Genomic DNA, 12,139 nt, shown 5'->3' on the forward strand with positions numbered 1-12,139 from the left:
AGACGATGCTCAGATGTTCTTATAAAGCACTTGGTGTTTGTAATACTGTTAGCCATTATTCTGTATTCACTATAGCACAGAAACTGTTAATCAAATAGGCTCCTTGCTTTTAATATTCAAGTCTGTCGTTCAGAAGGAAGGTCTTGACCATTAGGTTTAAGCTTATACATGGTGCAGCACTGCATTAATGTTGACTTTTTTTCATTTTTAAAATGAAAAGTTTTCAGAAGGTTCTTAGAAATTTTCCATGATGAATTTTATTCTAGAAAATATTCTAAGGCTATGCAGCCATGCAAATGTATTTTAAAAAGTAAAATAATAACAAAGCAGTTGGCTATAATGTAATTAGAATAGCAGCCACTAAGTGTGAAACTTTCTTGATGGAAAGCTTGAATTTTTATGGCACTTATGTGTCTACATACATAAAATACTCCTGGGTGCCTATATGATTAGAGTATGAATTTACTGAAATATACTTATTTTGCATTTTGAAGTGTGCTTATATGTGCTTATCTTCCAACTCTTTTCAGATTGGCCCTTGAAGAAAGAGATGAGATCATCATACAAATGCTTAATAGTTACAGTATTCAAACAAACATACGTTAAACATAAAATTGCAGCAGTGTTTGAGTGTTTAAATAAAAGTGAACTGAACTGATACACAGGCAGTTAGACAATGCTGGTGTACCAGAGAGTTTTCTCTTCTGGTGGTGGTTTCCTACATGCCTCTCCCAGAAAGTCAACCAGGTTTTATAGCTGGGAAGGACAGACCTTAGAGGTCGTTGAGTTCATTTTACAGATGAGAAAGTTAGCCAGAGATGTTCAGGTGAATTGACTTTGAGCAGGTTATTTGTATCTTGTTTGAGATGGTGTTTATGGAGTAGTCTATAAAATTTTATTTTTAAACATACTGCTTTCCATAGTATGGTTTCTTGTGGGCTGATTGCAAGAGGAAGGTTGTATTGCATTATTTTTATGGTGATGAAAAGAGCTAAACTGTTCACAGGTGTGTGTTCTACACAATATTCAAAGTGGTTTTTTTTTCTTTGCCTGCTTGCTCAGTTAATCCTAAAAACCATGTGAGGTAGGAACTATTATCGACCCGATTTTATAGACATGGGCATGAGGCACTGGGAGGTTTCTGTCTGTCCAGAGTCCCACAGCTGGGCATCTCTAGTATCTTTGCTTTTAACTCTCAAGCTTGTACTTGTTGATGTTGCTAGTAGAAAGAACTGCCCTGATTCCTAAGTGCCTAAAAATGCTTTCCATCCCAGTTATAACATCCCAGTTATAAAATAAAGCTTGTCAAGCAAAGCACATACAACCTGAGATTACTCAGGAGGTAAGATTTGAAGGACTAACCACCGCCCCCCCCCCCACCCCTTGGCCTTGCCATGTTCTTAATTGTTGGAAATCCATTTCAGATGTGTATGTATGCATTACTCTAAGTTGGATTTGTGATTGTAGACCATTGAAGGGATTTCCAAGCTCTTCAAAAGAGGAAAGTTAGTTGTTCCACCATGTATGCTTAAGCAGTTTGCATAGTACTATGTACTTTAAAGTAGAGAAATTTTATATAAAGTGGAAAATGGCAGTATTTAAATAGGAACCTCAGCATAACTGTTGAAACTTTGAACATAAAGACTTCAGAACTATTTCTGGGAAAACTGATATAAAAACATTAAAATTCTAAGTAAAAGTGAGGATGGGTAGGATACGGGGCTGTCGTGGGGTGAAAATGGAGACAGCTGTACTTGAACAACAATAACAAATTTTAAAAAGTTCTAAATAAAATATAGAAGGAAACATTTTATAATTTTCCTCATACAGTAAGTCCAGAAGAATATAGAAAAGGTACTATTTTAGATATATGTGGAATCTTGAAGATTTCAGATGTAGAAAAAGGACAAATGTACCACTTTTATTAAGGGTTCAGGGTTAGGATATTTTGTGTCTTCCATTTTAATTCTGTGAACAGTGAATGTGCTAGTGTATGTGCTTAAAAATAAAACCTCATACCTGCCTCCTAAGAGTTTTTATGTCTCCAAAAACATGAAAAAGATATAAGTGCAATATTAAGCAACAGATACATACTTTCATATTAATATAGTTAATGCAGTATGGATTTCTCAAAGAGAAAATGAGCAAAAAAATCTGGGTGGGGTAAGAGCACTCAGAAAGTACATGGAGGTGTTAATGTTTTCTCAGTGAAAACCTGTATGAGGCACAGTTTTAAGATGGATTTTTAAGGAAAGGATAGATTGGCAGAGAAAGTAAGTTGTTCTGAGACTTTGGCAGAGAAAGGATGGGAGGTAGGGATTGTATAGAAGTGGTTATTGGTCTGCTTTGCTTGATTAGAGTGGATTTCTCAATGACCTTGGGACTACGGAAGAAGAGGAAAGGAAACTTAATATTTTATATGTAGATGTCTTATTTAGCACAATTATTAAATTACCAAGTTGAATTCTTTTATGCTGAGCTGAGTATATCCAGAAGATATGTTGGAGGCTAGGGACTATGTTACAATAATTTGAAATTAAAAACCAACCTTCTTAGGGAGGACTTTTAGAGCAGTGAAACTACTCTGATATTCTAGTGGGGGGTAGATGCCATCATACATCTGTCCAAACCCGTGGAATGTACATCACCAGGAGTGAACCATACTGGAAACTGTGGACTTTGCATGGTAATGACATTTCGATGTATGTTCATCACTTGTTACCAGTGTATCACTCTGGTGGGAGATGTTGATAGTGGGGGAGGCCATTCATGTGTGGGGGGAGGACATATGTGAGAAATCTCTCTGTATATTCCTCTCAGTTGTGCTGTGAACCTAAAGCCAACCCCCCAAATTAAGTATATTAAAAAAACCAGTAATACCTCCATGTTGAGTTGGTATGTTTTATTGAGATCTAAGAAATACTATGGTAGGTTGAAAGAATGAGGCAGTCTCTGTTCTCTTTTTTTACGTTCAGAAAAATCATCTATGCATATGAATAAAGCAGCACAAGAGGACCGTATGACCTTGAGCACATAACTGGAATTAAGTTTCTCCTTGAGAACAAGGCATGGGAGTGGCCAGGGGTTGGGGGCAGGGTTATGTTGATCTGTGATTACTTTTTTAACTTTCATAGCCATTATTCTGGGCAAGGTCAGGAAACTACTGTCTACTGGTTGAATCCAGTCTTCCTCATCTTTGTAGAAACCGATGTATTGGAATGCAGCCGTGCCCATCATTTACACGTTGTCTCTGCCTGCTGTTGTGCCACGTGCCGTAAAGGCAGAGCTGAGTAGTTAACCAGTGGCTCGCAAAGCCTAGAATACTAACTTTCTAACTCTTCACTGAAAGTTGCTGGCCTCTGTCTAGGCCTAGAGGGGAACGAACTGGAATATTTATTTAGAAATGCCTTTATGTTTGTGAATAAGGAAGAGTGTTACATCTTCTCTGTAGAGAATACTGTAGGAATGAATTATAAGGGAACCTACAGCTACTGCTTTTGTATTTGGGGGTCTCCTGCCCACCATGCGTGACGAGGAAATTCACATTTGTTTGGGAAGACCACCCTTTGCTTGTGGTTCTAAGGGGAAGAGAGAAACTTAGAGGATAAGTTGGTTTCTCTAGAAAAATTCACTTGTTCTTGATGTTCCGATTCCAGGGTTGTGAGTCCCCACCCAAAGGCCTACATCGTCAGGGAGCTTGCTGTTTGAGATAGAATACTGTCCTTTTTCTAATTGCATTGTGTCCTTTGGTCACCTCTACATTGAACTCCAGTGGTAGAAAAATATTACAAGCAATGATTGACAGTGCTGTGCACAAAACATGTGAGGGATTGTTCTGCAGAAAAATGGAGCCGTCTTTGAGAGGAGTGCCTTCTGGAAAATGCTCCCTGCGAGGCGGCCCTGCTGCTGTGAGTGGGGTGCTGAGAATGAGCCCCGAGAAGTGGGTAGGCCCCGAGGGATAACTGCCATTAACACATCAGGCATTATAGTTTGTACTTAGGTTTTTGAGAATGTGATTAAATTTTTAGTATGTCTGAATTCTCAGTATTCCTCACAATACTTTCTTTAATCTCCAAGTAATTCTTTTTTTAAAATTAATTAATTAATTAATTAATTAATTTTTTATTTAACTCTTGTTCAAGTACAGTTTTCTCTCTTGTATTCCCAGCCCTGCCCCCCCCCCAGTGCTCCCACCTGCCTCCCATCTCCGCCCCCCACCTTAGTTATTGTTCATGTGTCCTTCATATTTATTCATGTGAGTCCCTCCCCTTTTCCCCTGTGATTCTCTCCCCTCTACCCTCTGGACCCTGTCAGCATGTTCTGTATTTCAGTGTCTTTGGTTACATTTTGCTTGCTTGTTTGTTTTGTTGTTTAGATTCCTGTTAAAGGTGATATCATATGGTATTTGTCTTTCACCGCCTGGCTTATTTCGCTCAGCATAATGCTTTCCAGCTCCATCCATGATGTTGCAAAGGGTAGGAGTTCCTTCTTCCTTTCTGCAGCATAGAATTCCATTGTGTAAATGTACCATAGTTTTTTGATCCAGTCATTGACCGATGGGCATTTAGGTTGCTTCCAACTCTTGGCTATTGTAAATTGTGCTGCTATGAACATCGGGGTGCATAGGTCCTTTTGGATTGGTGTTTCAGAGTCCTTAGGATACACTCCTAATAGTGGAATTGCTGGGTCAAAAGGCACGTCCATTTTTAGTTTTCTTAGAAAATTCTATACTGCTTTCCATAGTGGTTGTACCAGTCTGCAATCCCACCAACAGGGAACTAGGGTCCCCTTTTCCCCACAACCTCTCCAGCACTTGTTGTTTGTTTCTTTGTTCATGGTAGCCATTCTGACTGGTATTAAGTGGTATCTCATTGTGGTTTTGATCTGCATCTCTCTGATAGCTAGTGATATTGAGCATCTTTTCATGTGTCTCTCCAAGTAATTCTTTATTGCCTGTTGTTTTGGGGTAGTGTGATGAAATGAAGGAGAAAAAAGTGATATTTTTATGTCCAAGTTTTGTTTTACTTTGTTTTTCCTTAAGTTTAAATACTCTTTTGTTATGGATAGGCTTGATTGAGTTTATGGTAACTATTTGAGTATTTCGAGAAATACTTTTGAAAGTAATGTTAGTTGTCTACAAACACAGAGGAACATTAGCCTCCTTATTTTTGTATATGCCAGGGTTATTAGCATGGCTCAAAAGTGGCATGAGAATCTGTAAGTGTTAACGTGTGTCATTTGTCAGTGAGAGGAAGAGCCTGTAGTGGTCATGAAGCCAGGTGAAAATGAAGGGCCACTTTGGCTGCATCTCTCAGATGCCTCTGTTTGGACCTCTGCATACCCTACTCTGATGCGTTGGACACGTGGAATTAACAGCTCTGCCCCCGTCTTCTAGGAAATTTGTAGTCGAAGACATAAAAATCATAATGGCTTACATGTGGAAGTCCAGACAGCTGTGCTATCATTTGATGAGTGAACATAGAAGTACAGTAATCTTCTGTAGTTAATGTATTTAAAGGGGTGTGTGTGTGTGTGTGTGTGACTGCATGGGAAAAGCGTTAAATGTATTATTTGACCTTCTGTATGTTGATATGTTATTTTTTGATGGAATGAATGCCGTGTAAATGATGCATTGATATACTTGCAGCATTCACGTGAACATCTTAGATAAGGTAGAGTTTGCATTAAGTTTGTATTTGGTGTGGTAAGCTCTTTCCTGAAGGAGTGGAATGACTTTTTAAGTCTTCAGATAGTAGTTTATTGTCTCAGTCAAACCACTGCATAATACTTTTTTTCTTACAGCTTTGTTAAGGTGTAATTTACATGCAGTAAAATTCACCCATTACAAGTGGACAGTTTAATGATATTTGTTAAAGTTACAGCATTGTGCATTCTTTAACACAGTCCAGTTTCAGAATATGCCCATTATCCCCCGAGTTTTTCTGAGCTTGTTAGTAGGCAAGCATTAACTCTCACCGCTAGCCTCAGGCAACTGCTGGTCTGCTTGCTGGCTCTTTACATTTGCCTCTTTTGGACACTTGATGTAGTGGGATCATGCAATCTGTAATCTTTTATGCCTGCTTCTTTTGTTCAGTTAGCATTGTGTTTGAGATTCATCTGTATTGTAGCATGTATCAGGATTTTTGTTATCTTTTATTGCTGAGTAATATTTTATTGTATGAATGTATCACATCTGATTTATCTATTTACCAGTTGATGGATATCTGGATGGTTTTTGTGCTTCAGTTATTGTGAATAATGGTGTACGTCGCCATGTCCAATGCTGGAGTGAACTGGAGTGTTCCTAAATGTCACTAGGTCAGACTGGTTGTTCACGTCTGTTTTGCCTGAAACGAGATTCCAGCTGTCTCAGGGTTGCTGTTTGCATGGCATATCTTTTCCTACCCTTCTACTTGAAAGCTCCGGTTTGCCTCCTCTGGACAGCATGTTGTTGAAATAGGTCTTTTATCCAGTCTGACAGTGTGTCTTTTCAGTGGGGTGTTTATTCCTTTCACATTAATGTAATTGCTGTTATTGTTGGATCCGTGTCTGCCATTTTGTTATTTTTATTTTAAATTTTGCGAAGATTAATTTTTATAACATTTATTGGGGGGACATTGGTTAATAAGATCATGTAGGTTTCAAGTGTACATTTCTGTGACGCGTGTTCTGCATATTGCGTTGTGTGCCCACCACCTAAAGGCAAGTCATCGTTCATCACCATCCATTCGTCCCCCTTTACCTTTTACTATCTCCCTGCCATCTTCATGGGGCTGTTTCAGTTTTATTTTCCACATATGAGTGAAATCATGGTTTTTAGCTTTTTTGACTGACTTCATTTAGCATAATATTCTCAAGGCCCATCCATGCTGTCACAAATGGCAGTATTTCATCTTTTCTTATGGCTGAATGCTATTCCAGTGTACATGCGTGCCACCTCTTCTTTATTCAGTCCTTTATTGAAGGACTCTTTGGTTGTCCCCATGTCTTGGCCACCGTGAATAACATTGCATTGAACATAGGGGTGCATTATTTTTTGTGAATAAATGTTTTTAAACTTTCCAGTAGATACCTAGAAGAGGGACTGCTAGGTCATATGGTAACTTTATTCTTAGTCTTGTGAGGAGCCACCATACTGTTTTTCACAGTGGCTGTACTGATTGACACTCCTATCACCTCTCCAGCAGACTTGTCCGTAGTGGCCACTCTCACGGGTATGTGGTGGGATCTCATTGTAGTTTTGATTTGCATTTCCCTTTTAGCTAGTGAAGTCAACCATCTTTTTCATACATCTGTTGGCCATTTGTCTTTGAGCAGTTTGAATACTATGTACTTAGGGGTGGATTTTTTTGTGTTACCTTTTTTGGGTTTTGTTGAACTTCCTGGACATGGAGATTAGTCGTTTTGCTTTTTGTCAGATTTGGGAAGTTGGAGGCCCTTATTTTGGAAACGTTTTTGCCACTTCATTCTTTTCTCCCATTAGAAATACGTTGCTGTGCTGGAGGTTGTTTCACGGCTCTCTGAGGCTCTGTTCATTTTTCTTGGATCTTTTTCTCCCCTCTGTTCCTGAGATTGCTTAAACTCCATTGAGCTGTCATCAACTATACTGGTTTTTTTTCTTGTGCTAGCTCACATTTGCTGTTGAACCCCTCTAGTAATTTTTAAGTTTGCTTTCTTGTACTTTCCAACTCCAGAATTTCCATTTGGTTCTCTTTCTTTAGAATTTGTATCTCTTTATCAAGATGCTTTATTTGCTGAATTATTATTGTCATACTTTATTTTAATGCTTTAAACATGTTTTCTTTCAGTTCTTTATTTTATTTTTTTTAAGATTTTATTTATTTATTTTTAGAGAGAGGGGAAGGGAGAGAAACATCAATGTGTGGTTGCCTCTCATGTGTCCCCCACTGAGGTCCTGGCCCACAATCCAGGCATGTGCCCTGACTGGGAATCGAACCAATGACCCTCAATCCACTGAGCCACACGAGCCAGGTCTGTCAGTTCTTTAAATTTTCATATTCACATAATAGCTACTTTGAAGTCTTAACCTGTTAAATCTAACATATGCAGACACTCCAGACAGTTTCTGTTGACTGCTTTTTTCCCTGAGTTTGAGTCATACTTTCTTGTTTCTTTTCATGACTCCTAAGTTTTTGTTGGTATTTTACATTAAAATAATTTTGGATTCTGATTCTTGTTGCTCCTGAATTGTTATTTTTGTTTTTATTTTGTTTAACAATTTGCCTGGAATAAACCTGTGAAGGCTGTCTCTCCCATATTGCATGGTTGCTGATATCTGTAATAAAGGTCGGTTTTTGTTTGTGTGTTTTCTTGCTCCTTTTAAGCTTTGCTTCCTAGGGGTTACCCTTGAGGAAGCATAGTTTTGTGTTCCAGCAAAGCTGATCAGAGGTTGACTTCGAATCATTAAATCTTTCACTTTCTGCTGATAGAGCTGTGTGGGACTGGGGGGCACCTTCAGATTTCAGGCGCTGTTCGTTTCTGCTGTGGCTTTGACCTTCAGCTGGACACCCTTGCATCTTTGTGTGTGTGTGAGGTGTGATTTTTGTTAGCAAGGCATGTGTAGCTGGTATGATCCCACTCTGGTGTCTGTGATGCCTGTGCAGAATCTCTGGCCAATGTGGGATGTCTGTAGAGAGTTTATCAGGGGCACTATGGTTGCCTCACCTCCCACACAGAACTCCCTGATAAAACTTGGCTAGTTACCTGGTTTCTTGCTTTACCCTAACAAGACTTCAGGTCAGGTTAGCAGAGCCTTTGAAACCTTGATGTTTTCTTGCTGATGGAATTGCCACTTTAAGCGACAGGCTCCATTTCTAGTGAGCCTGGCCAGGCAGTGGCCATGAAGCCATTGGCTTTCTTAGCTCACCTCTCTCAGTTGAACTGTTGCTCTGATGGAGTTGGTGGCAAGGGGTTGGAAACAGTCTCAAGCAGAAATGCCATAGGCTTGTGCTGTGCTGATCTTGAAGTCCAGTACTTTTCAAGGAGAAACACATCTCAGTTTGTATATGGCTTTGGTTGATTTCCAGAGTGCTGAATTGCTGGGTTTTGAGTATTGTCTACCTTCTTAAGTTGTGTTTTAGAGAGATTTGTCAACCTCTTCTTTTTGTCATTGCTGCATTTTCTCCAAAGGTGTTCTGAGCATCCTCGGGTGGCAGGCGCTGTCTTGAGCCCTGAGAACATCAAGTTGCACCATATATTTTGACAAGCTTCTTACTTAGAACTGCTCATAGAAACCCATTGTTTTGGCTGAAAATCTAGTTAGTTACTGTTTAAAAGATACAAAGTGAGATACATGATTGTACTTTTTTAGGATATATTGCAGCCATTATTGATGTTTTAAATCCATACTTCTCGTACAACTGTTAGTCCACTGATAACTTTTACATGTAGGCTTCTATCACCAAGAGTATAGTTTAGTTGGGTGGTAGTGGAGGTGTGGAAACGAGGGCTTTGGAGTTTGGTGTTGTGGAATTGTGATTGAATCTTGATTGCCCAGATCTGTCATTTACAGGAGGTTATTTAATCCTCTGAGTCTCTGTTTCCTCACCTTAAATTGTGAGTGATATCTACCTGACGACTCCCTGTGAAGAGTAAATATAACATAGTTACCGGATCTGCCATGTAGCAGGCATTCAGTGAACGCTAGAGCACCCACTTAACAGGCTGTGGTTGGGAATATAATCTGGTAACTTTTTCTTTATCAGATTCTCTACTTCACTGTTTACCTAGCTCTACTTTCAAGTTCCCTCTTGCTTTTATAGAATAATATTGTTAATGTATATAGTAATGGACACATATACTGTATTTTTGTCAGTACTATTTGGTTCAATGTTCTTTCTAGATAAGTGATCCCAATATTTCCTAGTGATTTCTTTCCTAAAGTCTAAATTTTATGTGCTTATAAGTGACAATGAAACTTTTTATGGCCATTTTATGGTGAATGAGCACGTATTTACAGCAGATTCTAGAATAAAGTCATTTTGTTACAACATTGATGAGATGCTGTAGGGACTTAATTCCTGTTTATATCAATTGGCCTGTGGTAACATTGGTTTTGTTGTTTATTTGAACCCATTGAAAACTTTAAGTAAGGATTTACTATGTCTAAGATTGTCTTGTGGGGAGGCCTGTGAAGTGAAAGAAGGTAGTTCATTGTATGGACAATTCGCATCATAGTTGGGAAGGGTCAAAAGAAGGTCTCTAGTAGAAATAGATACTAAAAAAAAACACTGTTTAAATCTGTATAATGGCTTGTCTCTTAGAGGAGAGAGCACTGGAGTAGGTGAGATTTTGTTGCTACAACAAGCTCAAATTGTTTCAGATGGTTTTGATCATCTGCCACAGTGTTGCTTGCAATAAAGAGAAAGACTTTTATAGCACAGTTTTTTTTTATCTTGCTGGGCCAGAGCTCACTCTTCAACCTCAGAAGCTCTGTCTCATGATATTGATTGGTCTTATCTGAAGATATGTTTCCATTGATATTTTTTTTAAGAGAGAGAGACAGAAGGGAGAGGGGGAGAGGGGAAGAGGGAGGAAAACATCGATGTGAGAGAGAAACATTGATTGATGTCCTCCTGGTTGTGCCCCAGCCAGGGATTGAACCCACAACCTAGCTATGTGCCCAGACTGGGAGTTGAGTGCATGGAATGATGCTCCAACTGAGCCATGGGGCCAGGGATGTCCCCTGATGTTTCAGTTAATGTGCAGGAACTGTGAACTTTGGTTCCTTCAGGTTTTAATGTCATTGTTGGTTTTAGAAAGGATATGATTGGACTATGGCACATCCAGATCCTCTTAATAATCATACTTTTATGTGAGTTTTAGAACTGAGAAGTTAACAGTCATCCTTACCATTTTACTTAACTTTAGCAAGTTTCTTATGCCAGAATATTTTATAATGCTTTTTATTTAATTTTTAAAAGTTTAATTTCTAGACACTGCCTCTTCTTTTGGGAAGCCTTTAATGTTTTCTCAAGAATATGTTTGTTGTGGACACTGTGTTTATCAAGAGTAATTCTTGAAAATAAAGTACTAGATAGCTATAAATTTCACAGTATTGACATTGCAGAATCTAGGCGTATGGGGAGATCAGGATGCAGAGTCCCTTCGTTGTGAGGTACAGTCAGGAAGCTGCGGGTTAAGGGGGTGGCGAGGCTGCGCAGAGGTTTTATTGTCACCTGCACTTGGAGTTGCAGTCCTGTGCTGTCGGGGGTGGTGTCTGGTTTAACAGCTCATACGTACCCTAACAAACATGATCCAGCCAAAGTTCCATAGTGAAATAATGGATTTTATAAACATTAAATGGCCTTTTAGCACCTGCATTTGTTGCAAGAATGAGGTATGGGGTTGCAGTATGAATGTTATTTCTAGGAGAACAAGAGATATAAGTGTGTCTCTTGAGATGGGTCTATAGCAGGTTTATAAAAATGATTACTTTTCCCCCTCTTCAGGCTTTCAAAACCATATTTTTGGAAGTGGTACCTATGATATATTTTAAGAAGAGTTTCATTAAATAAAGTCAGGGTTTAGGCTTTTTGTTTGGGGTAGATTGGGTATTTTTTCTTATATGCTCAGGAAAACCGTGCAAGGCCTGGTTTGACTTCTGTGGAGGATGCCAAAAGGACTCTGGCAGAAACGCCAGCCTCCAAGGCCCTGCTGTTCACGAGGAGAGGTAAGACCAGCTCCTGACAATAACAAGTGCAGAGTGAGAAGTACCGTGGGGTGACTAGAGCTGCCAGGTGAGACTAGGAAGGGAAGTAGTGCTTTCTGGTTCATGGGAAAGCTACTCCAACCCCCAAGCATTCTCTTTGCTTTTTCTGAGTCCCCATTTTAGTGCATGAAACCTGTACAAACACACACACAGACACACACACACACACACAATATTTCTGATTTCATTTCATTATGGGAGCCTGAAAGAGAAGAAAGATGAATTCAGTGGTGAGAGACTTGGCTAAGGAGAGTAGTTTGGGCATTTTGTGTGATTTCTCTGCTTGAGGATCGGGCCAGGCTCCATGTGGCAGCTGACCTGACCCGTCACTGGAAAAGCCCTGTAAGTGCAGGATTTCAGCAAAAATATCCTGAAAAAACTCAATAATAAGCTCAGGGGCAGGACATA

The 12,139-nt window shown here is 39.3% G+C and overlaps 1 protein-coding gene and 1 non-coding gene across 6 annotated transcripts in view; one reads left to right on the plus strand and one right to left on the minus strand.

Moving 5' to 3' along the window:
* Positions 1 to 12,139, plus strand: part of HIVEP1 (HIVEP zinc finger 1) — a 146,368-nt gene that overhangs the window by 15,181 nt on the left and 119,048 nt on the right. The gene's annotated exons all lie outside the window — the stretch shown is intronic.
* On the minus strand, positions 10,250 to 10,373 carry LOC118981292 (small nucleolar RNA SNORA28). Its single transcript, XR_005065325.1, has one exon. It is a non-coding gene; the product is annotated as a small nucleolar RNA SNORA28 (small nucleolar RNA).

The sequence above is a fragment of the Sturnira hondurensis genome, unplaced genomic scaffold (genome assembly GCF_014824575.4).
Source record: "Sturnira hondurensis isolate 20B ecotype Veracruz unplaced genomic scaffold, ASM1482457v3 Scaffold0023817, whole genome shotgun sequence".
Lineage (NCBI taxonomy): Eukaryota > Metazoa > Chordata > Mammalia > Chiroptera > Phyllostomidae > Sturnira > Sturnira hondurensis.